At 42.3% G+C, this 18,615-nt stretch overlaps 1 protein-coding gene and 1 long non-coding RNA gene across 3 annotated transcripts in view; one reads left to right on the top strand and one right to left on the bottom strand.

The window, feature by feature from the left end:
* The window catches only part of LOC306960777, a 590,186-nt gene that overhangs the window by 530,698 nt on the left and 40,873 nt on the right, over positions 1-18,615 (top strand). The window lies entirely within an intron of this gene.
* The window catches only part of LOC306959830 (netrin receptor UNC5C-like), a 529,449-nt gene that overhangs the window by 257,417 nt on the left and 253,417 nt on the right, over positions 1-18,615 (bottom strand). The window lies entirely within an intron of this gene.

An 18,615-nucleotide genomic window follows, 5' to 3' on the forward strand; every position in this document is an offset into this window, starting at 1 on the left:
CTGATCTGCTCAGACGTTTTCTGTTCTTTTCAGCCCTGTTTGATTACGGACATGCAATTTTACATGTGGAAATAATAACTAATCCAAGTCCGAGGTCAAATTACAGAAACCCCTGCACATACATTGATGTCAAAGTTCCACTAATAGTAGCTTAATGCTCCCTGTCGTCCCCACAAAATGAAAGCCAGAGAGATGCAAACAATCAAAACCGAAGACAACAGCTGACTATTACAATGGGAAATGACCATCTTAAAGTCTCCATTATGGCCAGTAGGTTTTCAATGCAGATAGGAATAGGCTTAAAGGAACAGGCCACCGTTTTTCCATACTGAGATATGTTCTTACATGAGCTTAGACGAGTTGATGCGTACCTGTCTAGTCTTTGTGCGTGCCCTCAGTCACACAAAACAACCAAAGATGTTGTTTGGCTTCTCCCAATGTGTTCCTATGGCTCCAAACGGGGGTGAAGCTGGAAGCTACCACGCTCTTCCACGGGCACAAAGACCAGACAGGTCAACCCGTCTAAGCTCAGGTAAGAACATATCTCAGTATGGAAAAACGGTGGCCTGTTCCTTTAAGTGTAGGTGGCAGTACTTTTTGAAATTCCAACTGGTTTTGAAAGTAAGTGATATTTTATGTATATACAATGCAAGAGCAAAAATGTCAGTGAGAAGAACAATGGACTTTTTTAGCCAACGCATCCCAGTTTTATGTCGGATTTGTGGTGGTTCTGGTTAGAAAGCTGAAGTGCTTGTGTAACTTCGGGACAATAAGTTAAAATTATCTCATAGCGTGTTTACATGTGTCTCGTGGATACGTCTCGCGTGTCTCATTAAAAGAAAGAGCAGCAAAAAAATCCATAAACAAATTAAATATAGTTGTTCCTCAAAGGTTTATTCGAGGCCCTTTGAAAAACGCGTCTCAAATTTAGACATTATTTGCCGAGAGTTGAGCGCTCCCCAAAATAAATTGCCTTCCCTCCCCCAGAACAACAACAACAAGCTGCAGAGATCTGTATCTGTGTGCCACTTGCCAAATTACTCAGCAGACGCACACCCAGCCAGCCCTCCCCACTCACACTCACACATGAGCACAGCCATGCCCCGACGTGCACTCGAGACTGTGTACTCTCACCTCACAGCGAGCAGGTCCAGGGTTCAATTCCCGTGCAAGGGGCCAGGGCCGTGGGAAGATATTTTGGCTAGGGGGTGCTGAGAGACAAGATTGCCCCCCAAAACGCTATTTCTTTGCTTATTTCCTATTTCTTTAATATTGCCTGTAATGCATAGACGATCCACCAGGGGGTGCTGTAGCGCCCTCAGCACCCTGGGTTCCCACGGCCTTGCAAGGGGCAGTTTTACACAAATGCAACTGAGCAAACACAGGGTCAGGGTATGTACTGTAGAGTGTTTGGTACAATGTCAGAAATATTTGTGTCTCAGAAAGCAGATTTAGCTCCACTCTTGTTGTTGCTAGACCCTATAGAGTTCGAGAAATTCCACAGTTACCGTGGAGATCCGCCATCTTTGCAGCTGTGCCAAGATTCAAGATTTTTTTATTTGTCAAACCATGTGATTGAAATAATGTTTCTCTCATCCTTGATTGTGGAGGGGGGGGGAGTTCAGTTCAGCTTCCCGATGGCCCTGTGTACGAAGCTGTTCCTCAGTCGACTGGAACCGACCCGTAGATTCCGCAGTCTCCTCCCCGAAGGCATAACCTTGCGAAGGGTCCCTGGCGATTTTGACGGCTTTGCGGGTGAGACGGGTGGAGTTCCATTGACTAACATTAGCTTAAAACAGTATAAAAAGTGGAGATAATAGCCGCGGAACAACAACGTCAGCTGAGTAAATACGTCTAACTCACTGTGGTGTCCAAGTGTTTTAATGTGAACAATAAGTAATTACATGTAAGGGATAATGTATAGACCCCTCCTGGAACCGCCACCTTAACGTGGTGGAAGGGTTTGAGCTTCCGAATGATTCTGGGAGCTCTGTTGTCGGGGGCTTCGTGCCCCTGGTAGGGTCTCCCATGGCAAACAGGTCCGAGGTGACGGGTCAGACAAAGAGCGGTTCAGAAGCCCCTAATGAGAGACAAACAGGCCCGGTTAATCATGAGGCCGTCCTTCTGTGGACCCACCACCTGCAAGAGGAGCCATAAGGGGCTGGTGCAATGTGATTTGGGCAACTCCAACAGCTGCCCCCACATCCCGGAAACGGAAAAGTGGAAGAAGATGGATGGATGGATGGATGGATGGATAATGTGTAGAACGCTGGTCATTATCGGGAAAATAAGTACCGACAGGGCGAACCGGTCTTGTTTCGCCCTGAAGGTACTTATTTTCCAACTGAACACACACAACATAAACTTAATACACTTTTATGAAGGCTGAAAGATTTATTTAATGACTTCCGCGGCAAATAGTTCCCAAAAGTTTGCGCGTTGCTTGGCAACGTTTGGCTTGGCTAGTAGCAGCAAGGCTAGTAGCTAGCCTAGCTACTTAGTTGAAGGTGCAGTTGGAGGAATGGTGGCGAATCTCTGGGTAAGTTGAAAGTCAGACTCACGCTAACTTCACGAGCGATTCCCCGAACTTCTCTCACAGTCACGGGGACAGAGATAGTGTCGCTGCTATGTACGCTCGGAGAGATATGAAAGCACGAACTCCGTTGCCATTGGCAGCGGTCATTATTTTTTTTAGAGGTCCTTTATCAGAAAATAATGACCGGTAGAACATTGGGAAATCTCATTCAAATCAATGGAGCGTTCTACTTACGTTGTGAAGAGCCGTATAATAATAACTTTTAAAATCTCCATTAATTTCGCAATTGCTGCTAATCCCATAATGCTTAGCGATATGATATGACATCACATTCCCGAACTCTATAGATACAGACGTCATTGCATCATAGAAGGGGGCGTGGCTTCGCCGAGGGGGAAAATAGAATCCTTGGGAAAAACAATTGTTCACTCTTTTTAGCCATTTTCTGGTGGAATATGAACTTATTCATGTTTTCACCTGTGGATGTGCTCAATAACTCTTCTTGCTCCATCGCTCCGTTATATTGCAGAGGGTTGCGACACGTGGAGGCTTAATTGGTTCCCTCAGTGGACAACGCCGCAGAGATTAGAGCTCACATTTCTCATCCATTAAAGGAAGTTTAGGCGGATAAAATAGACGTAAATTGCATGGAGAGCACTGTGGTGCGCGTACAGTTTCAGCTGAGTTTTGGAAATGATGATGCAAACCCGAAAGTGCCAGCGCTGAAAACCCCCAGCCACGAGAAAGTGTGTGTAAACAACTCAACCAAGAACTGTTTTGCATATTTTGACATATTGCATGAAATATAAAACTACAAGGCCTCGGAGAAAAGTCAGTTCGGGCGCAGGGCTGAACGCTTCTGGAATGGAACAGTATATCGTTAATTGCAGATTCGAGACGTGTATTTTTACAATGATAATCAACTTTAAGCACCTCCATCTCCAAGCTTCATTTTTGTGCTGACTGAGATTTCTGCTTCATTTTAGTCACCAAACATTGCTGTATCTTTAGGCATTACTCTCCAGCCCCCAAAAAAACATGTTTGTAGATATCTAAACTACATTAACAAGGTTTGTAGACTTTGTGAAAACACGTGGCTCACTGGGAATGCAATTTTGACTTAGTTTTCATGAATCATTCAGTTTACCTAAAAAAAACAGGGTATTTATCCTCGTTTACGCTATGACGATCTAGGAACTAAATACAAAAATAGAAAAGCAAGAAAGTTCTCAATTCGATGCCAAGTCAGCAGGGTTGCCAGATTCCCGAAACCATCATATCGTGCAAAGCTTCCAAAACTATGACTTGTACAATATAAATATGCCAATCGCGCCGTAGCACCAGTGCAAAATAAAGCTCAATTTCAATTAAATTACGTCGTCGTGAGAGGTGAGATGGAGTTAAGTCTTGCTGACCAATGCCACGTCTGCAGCCAAGGCAGGAGGATAATGCGATAGTGCAGGGGGGGCCTCAGAGGCATTACAGGGGGGCCCCCGAAGCAGGTCTATAAAACAAGTCCAATGAAAAAAGTTCATTTTGAAACATTATTATTATTATTATTATTATTATTTGGACAAATGCACCAGTTTAACCTCTTACCTTCCGCCTTAACTGAGTGGATTTTCTCCAGTTCGGCATTACCCAAAACTAGAAGCTTCTTGACTGGAGCTTACAGCCTTTAGGCCAGTGCCTCATTTGAACGCTAAGACCTACAAAACTGATCTAAACGGATCTTTTTCCTTGCGTTGTTGCCGTGTTGTCGTCACTTTTCTCACATTCTTTTTTCATCTAATTTTTACCCGTTTCTTGTTGCTCATTTGTTGCCCTTTTGTAGCTTTTTTGTCACTTTTTGATGCTTTTTTTGTTGCGTTTTCATCCTTGTTCTCTTCTCCTTTCTGTCGGTATTTTCAAGAAGCTTTTAATTTTGGGTAAAGCCCAACTGGAGAAGATGTGCTCAGTTCCAGTGGGGGTTAAGAGGTTAAACCAGTATTTAGCCTACTGTCATTACTAGATGTTACTTTTCATGTAATTTTAGCTGTGAAATAATACAAATTCCTTTGAATGGCGTAAATTATTATGATTTGGGGGGCCCCAAAAGATCTTCTGATCAATAAGGGGGCTGCAATGTCCCGGACTACGGAAATGGCTGTGATAGTGGAAGAAACCGATCCAGGGACTGTTTCTCCTTCTGACAGCAGATAGAACGCCTACGAGAATAGGGGGACAGTGCATTTAATCAGACTTAATCTGGCGCTCTGAAATCACACATTTAGGGCTTTTTTGAATTATTGATCGTACATCGTACAGAGGTCCACATTATCCTACAAATACGATAGTTATTGTACACCTGGCAACCCTGGAAGTCAATGAAAAGTGTGTTACGGTTTTCTCCTTCACTTTTCTGTTGAGAAATGTGTCCTCTTTACTTGCTAGATGTTTGCCATTGTATACTCACTACTGCCATCTCAGGCCATATGTGTAACTGCACCTTCTATATTAAGCTCGTGCATGACCCCGAAAAAACACCTTTTTGAGTGACAGTTCATGATTTTAGAGGCAGCTGTGGTGAACAGGTCTGAGCTCATTCTACACATGAGGACATGGCTGGAACATGTAGGGGGAGGAAAATACATAATTTTAACATTATAAACTCTGTATAGTCCCTTTAACCAATTATTCAATGCTGCGGGGGAACCAGTGCACCAGTTGTGAACCAAATGAACTTTTAACAACGAAAGAAAAACAGAATATATTATATAGTAATTAAAGTTTATATTTTTGTAAACAAACCTGCGTGCTTTAAGTCAGAGCCTTCTCTCCGGTGGAATTGTCATTGTTATTTTAGAAATCCCACACCGCTGCGTCGGGTCACAGAAGTTTGGTGGAGAATTCACTTATTGTTGCAAGTTGATATGGGAGACGATTAACACTCGCACAGTAATATAGGGAAGGAAACATCTGGAAGGACTCTTGTTTAAATCGTTTGTGAAAAGGAGGGATTTTCAGGAGGGACTTATGTGTTGTTGGTAAATGGAAAACCAGCCCACTCTCTCCACCAATGGATTCAAGGCAATTGCATCAGCTTGAACCTTCCAAGACGGACTTTTGTGAGAATTCAAAACTCGAATCTCATATTTGAGATACATGGTACACAAACCATTCACAGTCCAAACAGAAAGAAGCCCGGGAATACAAAAGTCATGGCATCTTTGCTGTGAAGCATAACAATACGACTACAAAAATAAATGTGCAAACTTCTAGGGGTAAATCTAGCGGGTCATTGTTCTGGTTCAACGACACACTAGCCGCTGTTACAAAGGTGAGAAGACACAGATATATAACAAGTAGTCGAGATAGGAGGGTCGGCTGGAGTCTTGAGTCATCCCTGGTATTTCCAAAAGTGTTCAGCAAACTGAGAGCAGGCTTTGAAATAGTTCAGTCCAAGTTCAGCCTGAGACGTCTTACAGAAAGAATATTTATTTATTCATTTTTAATACAGTTCTCCGTTGCTGCCTGTAGCGTAGCATTAATGTGAATGCTACAATCGCTAACTCACTTGGAGTTGGATTTTAAACGTCCGGTTTAAGAAATTCCATTCATTGAGGTTGTTTTTTGGGCTTCCTACATTTTATGAAGCAACTTTTAAGTAGAAACGTCCAATATCTTCAATATAAAAACATAGTGTCAAAAATCAGCCTCTGCTCAATGTTCCATAATTTGTTTTTAAAACAGTCCAAAGTAGGACAGTCCCACAGTTCTGGAGCTTTGTTTAATAACTTTGTTGCAGATTGAATGGAGACCCATGCTCGACTCGTGGGGAACTCTATGCCCGGATGGACAAGTCTTTTATTCCGTATTTGAATAGGAGTTCTTTTAATGCTTGGACATAGGGAGTTTGGGGAGTTTCTCCTGTGTTTTAAAGGAGCCAGTTTGAGTTCTTCATAGTCCCCATCTGTAACTGGTTGTACATAGGAGTAGAGTAGTTAAAGTGAGGTAGAATATAACATTTGTACAGTCTTGTTAGTAGATTCTTGTCATTAACAGAGAGGGAGAGTCTGTGAAGGAGAAACATTTGAGATGCCTCCTTTCGGCAGGCGTAGTCCACTTGTTAGTCAAATTTGAGGTCGTTTGTAGATGGAGATGTTCTTTAACCATTCAACCAAAAAAATATCGGCCAATATTTTCCCATATCGGTGCCGATATGGGAAAAAAATGACAAACATCCCCCCAGCTGATCGCAAAGACAAATTACATTTACTCTGGATTTTCTTCAGTAGATCTTTTCTGGCATTAATTACCACATTTTTTTTTTTCCATACACAATAAAGGCTTATTTCAAATAGGGATAAAAAAAATCTTCATTTTGCCAGGAGAAATGGTTGTTGGCCTTTTATCTGTTGTTATTTCAGCAGGAGATTCAGATAAAGTTTTTCTTTTTGCCATGTTTATCTATGAAACTGTCAGTAGTTTGGACACAGAAGTGGACTTAACGTATAAATCATCAATGGACCTGTCCGGTGCAGTATGTCCATTATGGTTATGTTGCTAAAAACTCTAAGCAACAGTTTCTTTCTTCCATACATAGGCATTACTTAAAGTTATAAAACGAGAAACATCAATGCTGTGGTGCCCAATAGAAGGTTTAAAAGCAACAAATATGTATGAGTCCGGTTTAACCAATCAGTCCACACAAATGCACTCCATACATAATTCATGGGACCTGATTGATAATGTATTACCAAATCATCTGCAAACGCTGACAGAACGAATTGACTGAACAAGGAGGAATAAAAGAGGAAGTCAAGTCAAAGTCCGCGTCTGGTTTTGAAGGCGTCAGTGAAAGCCTAATGGTCTCTGATCTCCATCTGCAGAGCGATAAAAGAACATTATTCACAACAGCAGCAGACTGTCAGGCGCTAATCAGCCGCTTCTGTCCAAGGACGTCTCCCATCTGCATATTATCGTCAAACATCCGCACGACAAGCACTGCGCAAAGAATATCTGATCACTTAAAGGCGCTGTGCTTAACTTTTCGCTTTCTGTGAGGAGAGCGAGTGTTGTGAAAGAAGTCATTTGTGATAAAGCCTGAAGAGCAGATCCATGTTTGGAATAACCTGGTCATTCAGGTCATGTAGTCAGCGGACCTTTTCTTTGGCCACACAATGTTACTGAACCTTGACCTGGACCAAAGCGAGTGGCAACTTTGTATGCAGATGTCGATATTATCTGTCAAGGAAGGCCCCACTAAACAAAACACAGGTTTGATGAAGGTGTCTACACTAGTGTTTCCCAACCAGGGGTACAGATGAGTTCCAAGAAAACAGATTTAAAAACATATATTAATAAAGAGTGTAAGTTTGAGAGTATGTAGCCGTCTTTTTGCAAATAAATGCACATTTTAGTCATTCACTTTCAACTAATTAACAACTAGTGATGGAATTTACGAGCCAAGTAGGGCTGCAACAATTATTTTGGTAATCGATTAATCTACTGATTAATTTTACAATACAATTTTCCATGTACAAAACACTAAAGACCCTAACTTGAAAAACAAAGTAGGTTTTCATCCCCCCAAAAAAAAAAATCATGTAATCTTTGCTCTTTTTAAGTCTATGTTTACTAGAAAGTGATTAATCGATTCCTAAAATAGTTGACAACTATTTCAATAACCGGTTAGTTGTCGATTAATCGATTAGTTGTTTCAGCCCTGGAGCCGAGTCTTTGGGATCCGTTCATTTCAAAGAGCCGTTGAAAAGACTGGCTCTTTGGAATGTAAAACTGTAATAACACCAGCCAGAAAACTCACAGTGAGTGTGTTTACAAGGGCTCGAGTTTCCCGGTTATGATCGGGAGTTTTTAATATTCCAGTTTTGTCTTTGATTATATAAACCGATTATAAAAACACGAAAATAGGGTTTTTCCGTCACTAACAGGGCTATAACTTCATGTTTACGCTATTTTCCGGTTTTAGAAACTTCACATTTCTTGCGCCGTTCATAGTAAACAACGGTGGCGGGTCTGAAGAGTTCCTGTTTTTTATTTTAACAATGAAAGAACTAAAAGAAGTGAATATTTAAAGCAGCACTAACTTGTTTACCTTAATAAATCCTTTTCGTAGTCCCTGTGGTGGTAATACAAGTGTTATTGGGATGATTGTAGGGTCTTTCATTTCCCCCTGGTGTCTCTGGCCAGAAAACCATGTTTGCAACTTGACTGCCACCGGACCGGAGCCACCAATACACACAAATAGAATCACGAAGAAGAAGCTAACAGGCTAATGGGCAAAGCTAGCTGCGGGCTAGCGTCACTTTAAACAGTATTTACAGTCAAGTTTGAGAGAAAAAAAATATTATTTCCATTGTATAATTGGATGTACAATATCCCTCTGTCAGCGTAGTATTTACTCTCCAAAACAATTAATAAAAAAACGCAACTTGCTACAACACCTGCAGTTGCGCTTTTGGCCTCTAGGGGCAAGAGTTACTTAGTACTGCTTTAAGACGGTGACAGTTTCAAGGCGGCTGTTTTTCCTCCGGACACAGAGGAGTCGACAACAAAACACACAGACGGATAAAGTTTTTCCATCACTAACTATCGGTGAACTCCATCAGCTCCGCTCTCTCACACCAGCCCCGGCTTCGAACCTTCCCCCAGTGCTGCCTGGTCCACGTCGGTGATAAAGACAGACCCAGGCAACGTAAAGCTAACGACTTATCCACAATCTGCCGTCGTTGTCATTTGCCGGAGCTCAGAATGTAGTGGACGAGCAAAACATTGAGCCCAAAATGTGCATTCAAAAAAACAAGCCACAATTTTCACCGTATTGTGCTCAAAAATATAATGTATGCACCTGCGCGGACAGAGCTTAAATACGAAAAGCCGTGTTTCTTTGTTTGATCACATAAACAGGGAATAACCGGGAATATCGAGCCCTTGTAAACAAACTCAATCCCTAAGACGTGATCAATAACAGGCACACTTTTTAAAATTGAAATCATCAAAAATCCCATTTGGACTGACCTTTTAGCTTTGAAAAACATGTTTGTGAGTAAAATCTCGTGCTACAACTAATATAAAGAGGCTGCAGCTGTCTGACAAATCATTTTTGGCAAATTAAAGGGATATTTCAGGATTTTTGACATAGGGCGTCATTTTCCAGAGTGTTGCTGATTTCTGGAGATTTTTATTTTGTAATTTAAGCAGTTCTTATATTTGAAAAGTTACGTGGCGCTAGGCTTGTGCTAGCGCATTTCTATGATGTCAGCTAGCCTGCATTAAAAACAGTCTGACCCGCTCCACAGTGCACCTGAGGCAAATCACTTATAACACCAGACTAACCATATAAATGTTTGGGTCGATAAAGTAATATTAAACATTTTGCATTTAAAATACCTTATATTTGAACAACATCAGCTTCGTGGTTGTATAAGCTACGCGGCGGTGGAGTGATCTGCTAGAAAATAGTCCCTCAAAATGCGATCATTCATGTGATGCAGGTCAGTTATATTCCAAAAATTATTCTATGGACACAGACATTTATATGGTTAGTCTGGTGATTTGCCTCAGGTGCTCTGTGGAGCGGGTCACACTGTTTTTAATGTAGGCTAGCTGATACCATAGAAATGTGCTAGCCTTGCACTAGCCTAGCGCCACGAAACTCTTCAAATATAAGAACTGCATGAATTACAAAAAAAAATATCTCCAGAAATCAGCAACACTCTTGATCAATGGTACTCAACCTGGGGGTCAGGACCCCCAAGGGGGTCGCGAGACAAATTTGGGGGGTTGCCAGATCATGTAGATAAAAAAAATATATATTACTATTTTATTAAGGCATGTGTTATTTTTTTCAAAGTGCCATCATTTGTTCTTAATTTGATCAATTTCATTTAGTCATTGCTTTTTTCCCCTTTGTTTTTTAAGATTTATACAGGCTTATGACCCCGTCTCCCATGATGTGACCCGGATGGGGGTCACGAGCCCAGTTAACTGTTATAATGGGGGTCTTGGCTCCAAAAGGCTGAGAACCACTGCTCTGCATAACTAGGAAATGAGGCCCTATGTCAAAAATCCTGAAATATCCCTTTAAGCTTTGACTTTCGAGCAAAAAGCTTTGACTTCCTCACTTCACTGCTCCATTGTTGGGCTGATTCTTGTTCTCTAAAGTCCGTCTCCTTTCACAATTGAAATCCGGTTCGAACCGACCATTGACCAAGCCAACAATTGGGGAGTCCCAGGGTAAAATATACAATAAGCGCTTTTAACAATGTAATGTCCAATACATTTCAAATCTGGTTTGTTTAGAACTGAGCTCTTCTTTTTTGTATGTGTGGGCTGCTGTGTTTGCCCTTAACAGAAGCCCAAATAACAACAGTTTTTTACAAATAATGGGATTTTTTTTGGGCTTGTCAATCTTGCTTTCCAGCTCCTCTTCTTTGGTTTTTTTTAAATCTCCTTTACTGCGCTCCGTTTTCCCCCACACTTGTGAGAGTAGGTGGCCCCAACACGAGAGCTCGATGACAGCAACACCGCGTCGCACATGTAAAATAGAACACGCCCGGCACTCCGCGTCGATCCCAATTACGCTCGCGCCGCGCTTTCATCCCCGGCCCCGGCGCTTCACATCCGCCGACAGGAGCTTGAGAGGAGAAGAATCCCTCTATGAGAGCGCTGACAGCTGCCTGGAAATACCCAAACATCATCGAGTGTGACGGATCCGGCGAGCTACTGCCACCACTTTTATGAGCTATAAGGCTTGGAAGGGGGGGGCAGGTTGTAAATATCTCAGCTACTCGCTCCATAGGCCGCGGACAGGCGTTGAGAATACAATCAAACGCTGTAAAGGTGTTAAGGTGTCGCGCGAAGTGTCACAGTCGATCAGCCTGATGGGACGATTGGAAAACAGTGAAAGGGGACATTGTGCATTTCGTATGGGCTTGAGAAGTATGTGGCATTATTTGACGTAGAGTGTAGGAATTATTGATCGGTTGAGAAGGTGTAGAGTTGCATTGAAAAAGTGAGAAAAGTTTGTGAAGCCTTTACAAGAAATCAATTGATGTAGGACATAGTTTTAGACACTTTTACACTGCGCCAGCTCAGGAGGTTTAAAGGGATATTTCAGGATTTTTGACATAGGGCCTCATTTCCTCGTTATCCAGAGTGTTGCTGATTTCTGGAGATATTTTTTTTATATTTGAAGAGTTACGTGGCGCTAGGCTAATGCAAGACTAGCGCATTTCAATGGTATCAGCTAGCCTGCATTAAAAACAGTCTGACCCGCTCCACAGTGCACCTGAGGCAAATCACTTATAACACCAGACTAACTAACTAACTAAATATGAGGTCTTTTAAATGCAAAATGGACATTTATATGGTTAGTCTGGAAAATAGAATCTTTTGGGAAACACAATTTTCCACTCTTTTTAGCCATTTTCTGGTGGAATATGAACTTATTTATCACATACAAATAAAGTCCAGTGTAAATCGGGTCCATATGGATATTTTCTCACAGCAGATTGTTCTGTAGAAGTGAAAAAACGGCAGTTGTAGCTAGCGCTATCTAACTGTTGCTAACATGTAGCATCATGTTAGCATTCTCAGTTTTTTAATGTATTTATGGGCTGTTGAACCACTTTGCTCCTCTCCATGTCTTTGTATCTTTATTTAGTAGAAAACTATATTCATAATTCAGCGTTTGTTAAAGTAGTTTTTGAATGATTAGAGAATGTTTAGATTCTTTTCAAAATTGTTTTCCCCCTTAACTGTTTTCAAACATGACCATATATGGGCGATTCCAGAGATCCCAGCAGCGTTGGCCCCTGTCCCGAATCCAACAGTGTGCTGGATGTCGCTCCCCCCATATTACCCCGGCACCTCTATGTACTGCCTTTAAGAACATATACAATAATACATATAACACACTTGGTAGGCTACTACACATTCACAAACAGAAAAATCCCACTGAACTGCTTTGTGATCACACGTTTTGATGATGAACGACTTAATCGGGAGCCACACCAGACCGATATAACTGTGCTCTGGTCATTCCCACTGCAATGTATTAATCTAGCTTTGCCAGGTTCATCTGTTGGTGGCTTGGGGCAGTCAATGCCCTTTTGCATCTTATCGAACAATAAACCAATAAACCATTCTTCACAAAGTAATTCATTCTCCCTACTATACAATAATCATGGAACACATATTTAATTGCTCGACGCCCTTGCCAAACTGTTTCTTTTTTTTTAGTCAAAGCGACAATAAGGAAAGCACATGTAAATTCCTCCTCGTATACGTCAAGTGTGCAAATATGCTAAGAGGTGTGCTGCATAATACATAATAATCTCTCCCTTATGGATATACCGTGTCCCTGTTTAAAAATGCATGCGCGCTCCCCGTACAACAGCGAGGCGGATGCTCTTTCGGCCACGCGTTGACCCGATAACGAGAGCCGGTGTGGAGCGGAGAATAGCGATCGGGGAGGAATCAAAAATGCATGTGACAGCGCGGGTAAGTGCGGGGGTGACATTTTTCTATACGGCCCCACGAAACAGGCAGAAGCGGCAGTCGCAGTGTGTGGCACTAATGTGATTATTCAGAATGCAAAGAAGAAGCCTGTGCGCACATGGTAATTAGCAGGCGTTCCTCCAGCGGTGTCACGTCACTTTGCTCGATGGCGTTTCGTGCTCGCGTGTGAAGTGGAAGTGCATTTAGTCAGTGACTCGCTTAATAAAACAATGGAGATCTAAAACATTCAGATGTGCTAATTATAAGTTTACTAAAAACGTGAGTCGGGAGGCAAAGCTCTCGATCATCAAACTCTGGCCCTCGAGATGATTTTGAGAAATATTATGACCCAAATCCGAGATCAAATGCCTGTTAAAGTACTCTAGAAATGAGAAAAATACTGTCAATTCCTTAAAATGTCTTAGCAGAGCAGACCCTTTTAGGCCATAATCCTAAAAGATAGTCGGTAGATTTGGTCTGGCCTTAGAGGAGCTAAAACCTATTCTTGCCAATGGAACAAGCACAAGTTTTTTCTTAATTCAGATTATTTTGCATAATTTCAAGTGAATAATAAATATTTTTTACAGAAAAAGTTAATTTGCCTGATTTCCAGTGGGATTTCTATTTGTTCCATTGGCATTAGCGTTTTTATCTGATCTTAGATTAGTTCAGACCGACTCAAATTTAACATAAAAAACCTTTATTCAAGTGATTTTGAGTCACTTATCTAATTTAATATGGACATTTTTCCAATGTGTATGATGTACAACACTGGCATATGTAGAGAGTGATGCTTTTCTTCGATTGCTTCAATTGGAGGGTCCGGCCCTTGGTCCTTTGACGATGAAGAAAACCGGCCCTCCACCGAGCAAACTTGCCGACCCCTGGTCTAAGCACTCACCTCACGTATCTACCCAACCCAGTACACACAAGGGTTTCCACTAGTGCCTTCCAGTTGGGGTTATGGAATCATTCAGAGGTGCCAAGGCAAATACTAGAGGAAAGAAGCTGCTAAAAGACGAACATGAAGGTAAGCAAATGCTAAGATCAGCTAAAGTTGTGCTAACAGCAGCTACATGCTATCATCGGCAAAATCACCTGTTTCAATTGTGGTATAATGTTGTGAAATATAAAATCCGTATGACCTGCATGTCAATTGCCATGACCTGTGGAGTCCCCCAGGGGTCAATCTTGGGACCCCTCTTATTCAACTTGTACATGCTTCCATTGGGGCAGCTAATAAACAACAATGTGTCGTACCACAAACTATGCACTCAGATCTACGTGACACTGACAGCTAGTGAACATGGACCAACATAAAACAACTGAACGTATTTTATCTGCTCTCTTGCCTTTTACTGTAATTGATTAATTTTATGTTTTGTTTTTTATTGATTTTCTCTGTTTTTCTTGTAATTTTATGCAACTGTGAAGCACTTTGAATTGCCTTGTGTATTATATGAATTGTGCTCTACAAATAAACTTGCCTTGCCATGTGAGTGAGGGCTGTCCTCTCTCTCATTTGCCAATCAGAAGCCAGCAGTCTGTTCAAGTCATGTCAGTCTCGGTTCTGCGGTAAGGCCACAGCCCAAGTGTAATGGGGTGAAAATGACGTTATTATTAAATCTCTAAAAATTGTCTTCTCGCTGCGCCACCAGGAATCGCTGTGACCTCGTCGCCGACGCACATGGTCTTGGGAGGCGATTTCGTTCGCGGGCAGAGCAGATGGAACATCAGACAAGTCAGCAGCGAGGACCAGGAGAAGGGACTAAACTGGACGTTTTTCTTATTTTATGTTGCCAGAATAAACGGTGTGAGTGCCTATTGCCTCTACCAACCTTAAGCTGAGTCCTGCAAGGCTTTATTAATAAATACACAGAACAGAACACCACAGGTCGGTCCCAAAACGTATGCCTGGTCAGACTTGTTTGGCCCTGGCCTCAGCAGTGGAGACGCTCGCCTAACCTGACCAGGCACTGGGCTGGGTTGGGTCTGCCAATGGAAACACCCCATCACACATAGGAAGAGGAGCTCAGTCACCAGGGAGGAGCTCAGAGTAGAGCTGCTGCTCCTTCTCTTCGAGAGGAGTGAGCTGAGGTGGCTCGAGCATCTGTTTCGGATGCCTACTGGTCGCCTTGTCCGGGCTTGTTCCATTGGAGGAGGTCCTCAGGGTACACAGGAGGGACAATGTCTCTGAGCTGGCCTGGTGTTGTCTCGGGATCCCCCCAGAACAGCTGAAGGAAGTGTCTGGGGAGAGGGAAGCCTGGGCATCTCTGCTCAGATTGCAGCGTCCGCGACCCACAGCCGGGAGAAAATGGATGGATGGATAAAATCATGGATGGCAGTTTTTACCAATAATGAAATACAAAAAAAAGTATAGAGCTGAATTACTTTCTATGATTCCTTTATGCACATTATTTGAAGTTACAAAACAATGCTGAACTGCTTTATAAAGTCAGAAAATGCATAATATAGGACCGTCTATGCACAGTCGGCTCTCTCAAGGCTGCCAATACAGCATTTACCCCGGTCTAGGTAGAGTGGCTGCATTTGCATGTACAGTAAGTCTTTACTATTCGCTCTCCGTGCCGGCGGGGCCAGACAGGGGTAAGCCCGTCTCCACAGCCGCTCAGGTCTCTAATGAACGACTTTATGCAGAAAACGTGATGTTCCCGTCACTCCACTGAACCTAATCAGCCTGTCAATGCAATGACTGTAGAGAAAAAGACTCGGAGGGGAGCAATTACATCATGCTCACTCAGTACAGTAGGAGTACGGTAAGGAAGAGACAGGAGTGCTGATGTATGGAGGACATTTGCATGAAGAATATCGGCTCAGTCTTACAGTATATATAGCGATTTTCTAACTTTACATTGTACTCTTCGTTCACTCTCCACACTCTGGGATGAAGCCACAGCTGCCCTGGAGCTACTGGGAGGAAGCATGGCAGCCAGTCTGACAAACAGACAAAACCGAGTCTTCCATCAACATACAAAGAAATGTCTTGACTAAGGACAAGTTATAAGCCTTTTCTGTTTACCATCAGTTAAATTATACAATGTATATAGTGTTTTAAAGCAGGACTAAGTAACTCATGCCCCTAGAGGCCATAAGCACCTCTGCAGGTGTCGTAGCATGTTGCGTTTTTTTACTCATTAATTGTCCGTGAGAGTAAATACTACGCTGACAGAAAAGACAAGGGACAGAGGGATATTGTACATCCAATTACACAATGGAGATATATTATTTCAATCAAACATGGCTGTAAATACTGCTTAAGGTTGCTAGCCCGCAGTTAGCTTAGCCTGGTAGCCTGTTGGCTTCTTCTTCGTGACTCCATTAGTGTGTATTGGTGGGTCTTTCATTTTCCTCCTGAGTAGAGATATTGTTACATGTTGAAGTGCTGCATAATGCTACTTCGGTATTCAAAATGGCTGCCATAACAACAAAAGTCACATGACCGAAAAGCATGTATAACTTATCTTACTACATAACACAATGTTTTTAAGGAAGTTTTTTTCAATACCCAATTCCGAGCCTGATTTATTGAGTTTTGAACCCCAACAAACAAGGTGAAAAGGTGAATTTTCAGACATATATCATTAAAAATGTGCTTTTTAAAAAACTTAACAAGATATCCAACATTTGTCGAAAGAAATATTTGTTAAAGCAGTACTACGTAACGTGTTTACCTTAATAAATCCTTTCCGTAGTCCCTCTGGGGTAATACAAGTGTTTATGGGATGATTGGAGGGTCTTTCATCTCCCCCTGGTGTCTCTGGCCAGAAAACCATGTTTGCAACTTGACTGCCACCGGACCGGAGTCACCAATACACACTAATAGAATCACGAAGATGAAGCTAACTGCGGGCTAGCGTCACTTTAAACAGTATTTACATCCAAGTTTGAGTGAAAACATGATCTCCATTGTATAATTGGATGTACAATATCCCTCTCTCCCTTCGCCTTTTCTGTCAGCGTAGTATTTACTCTCCAAGACAATTAATAAGTTAAAAAATCACAACTTGCTACGACACCTGCAGTTGCGCTTATGGCCTCTAGGGCCAAGAGCTACTTAGTACTGCTTTAAACCAACAACATAAAACCATAAATTAAAATCTAGCTCTATCACCTGTTTGGTTTTGTCACAGAAAATAATGAAAATGTTTAAGCCTAAAACACCTTATTTAGTCCAGTCCTCTGTATAAAAATATTGCACTTCCCGGCAGAGATGGGATGATTCTCAACAGTTCTACCCAAGCTCGTAGCATTTCCTATAACTCTGTTTGTCCCATTACTGCCGACACTCGAAGCTGCCGCATCCCTGACACTTACTTCACCTCCACAAACGCTCTGCTAACGCTGCTTCTGCGCCCTCGCTCGCAGCATTAGCGTAACTTGCTCTTGCGTTTTTTAGCATATAGCGGCGCAGCAGCTGACGAGTGGGCGACGGGAGGCGGGCAGTGCCAGCGCGGCGGATGATGCTTCCCATGGCCCTGTCTGGCTGAGAGCACCATGTTATCGAAACACACGAACAACAGCCATCAGGGCATGTGCCTCGTCAGCGCGCGGAGCTAACAACCCTGCAAGTGCTGAGGCCTAATCACGCACTTTAAAGCCACTTCATGCACTTTTTCTTCCCGCTGTTTGGAAAGTCGAGAGTGAACTGGTAGATTTAGTTTATGGACTGCGAAATGAGCCTTTTTTGCAAATGGAACCACGAGTCTGTTATTGTTGCGATTGTGTGGAACTTTCACCAGAACTAATGCAGGAGGAGGGGGCAACTTTTTCCTGCATGGAGTTTGCATGTTCTGTCTGATTTGGTGGGTTCAAATATGCACTCTTGACCATGGAAAGATTTGGTATGGTATGGTATGGTATGTATTGGTATGCCTTTAATTGACAGTGCACATCAACACATTGACCAAGATAAAGTCAGGAAAGATGCTTGGTGCCAGGTTATAGCACAATATGCTCATTTACACCTGAAGTCTCTGGGCTAGAAAGGATAACTTATGCATTTACAGAATTAATGAACAGTAGTATTGATAAAAGTAGGTATCAACAATCAAGATTCCCTCTAAAGTCATTCTCTCAGAGTCTGCATACCTGACTCACTCATTCACTTTGAACCTTCCAGAGCTCCGCACAATGTCAGATATACAATCCTGGTCATAATCTGGCCTCAAAAGCTTTGTCTCCAAAAAAGCCCAAGCAGGATGTTGTAAGAACAGGCCAAACACGGGCCACAAATCAAACGTGCAGCTCAGTGAATGCATGAGTGCATCTGTCTAATGCAACTTATTATTTTGTATGTACAATTGTGTGCATAAAGTGCCTCACAGTACATTTCCCCCTCATATTTATGTCAGTGATTTGCTGCAAAAGTTTCAAATTGATATCTCTGATCTGAATTAAACACTTTTTCACCCGCAGTGTTTCGCCTCGCCGTCGAACTCCAACGGGAAGCTGCAGCGTCATCTGAAAGGCAGCGACACGGGGACGGTGAAACGCGCCAGTTCTCCTGGAATGGCTTTTAAAACCTGCCTTATCTCAGCCATTGGAGGAGCTTTGAT

The sequence above is a fragment of the Gobius niger genome, assembly GCF_951799975.1.
Source record: "Gobius niger genome assembly, chromosome: 1".
Lineage (NCBI taxonomy): Eukaryota > Metazoa > Chordata > Actinopteri > Gobiiformes > Gobiidae > Gobius > Gobius niger.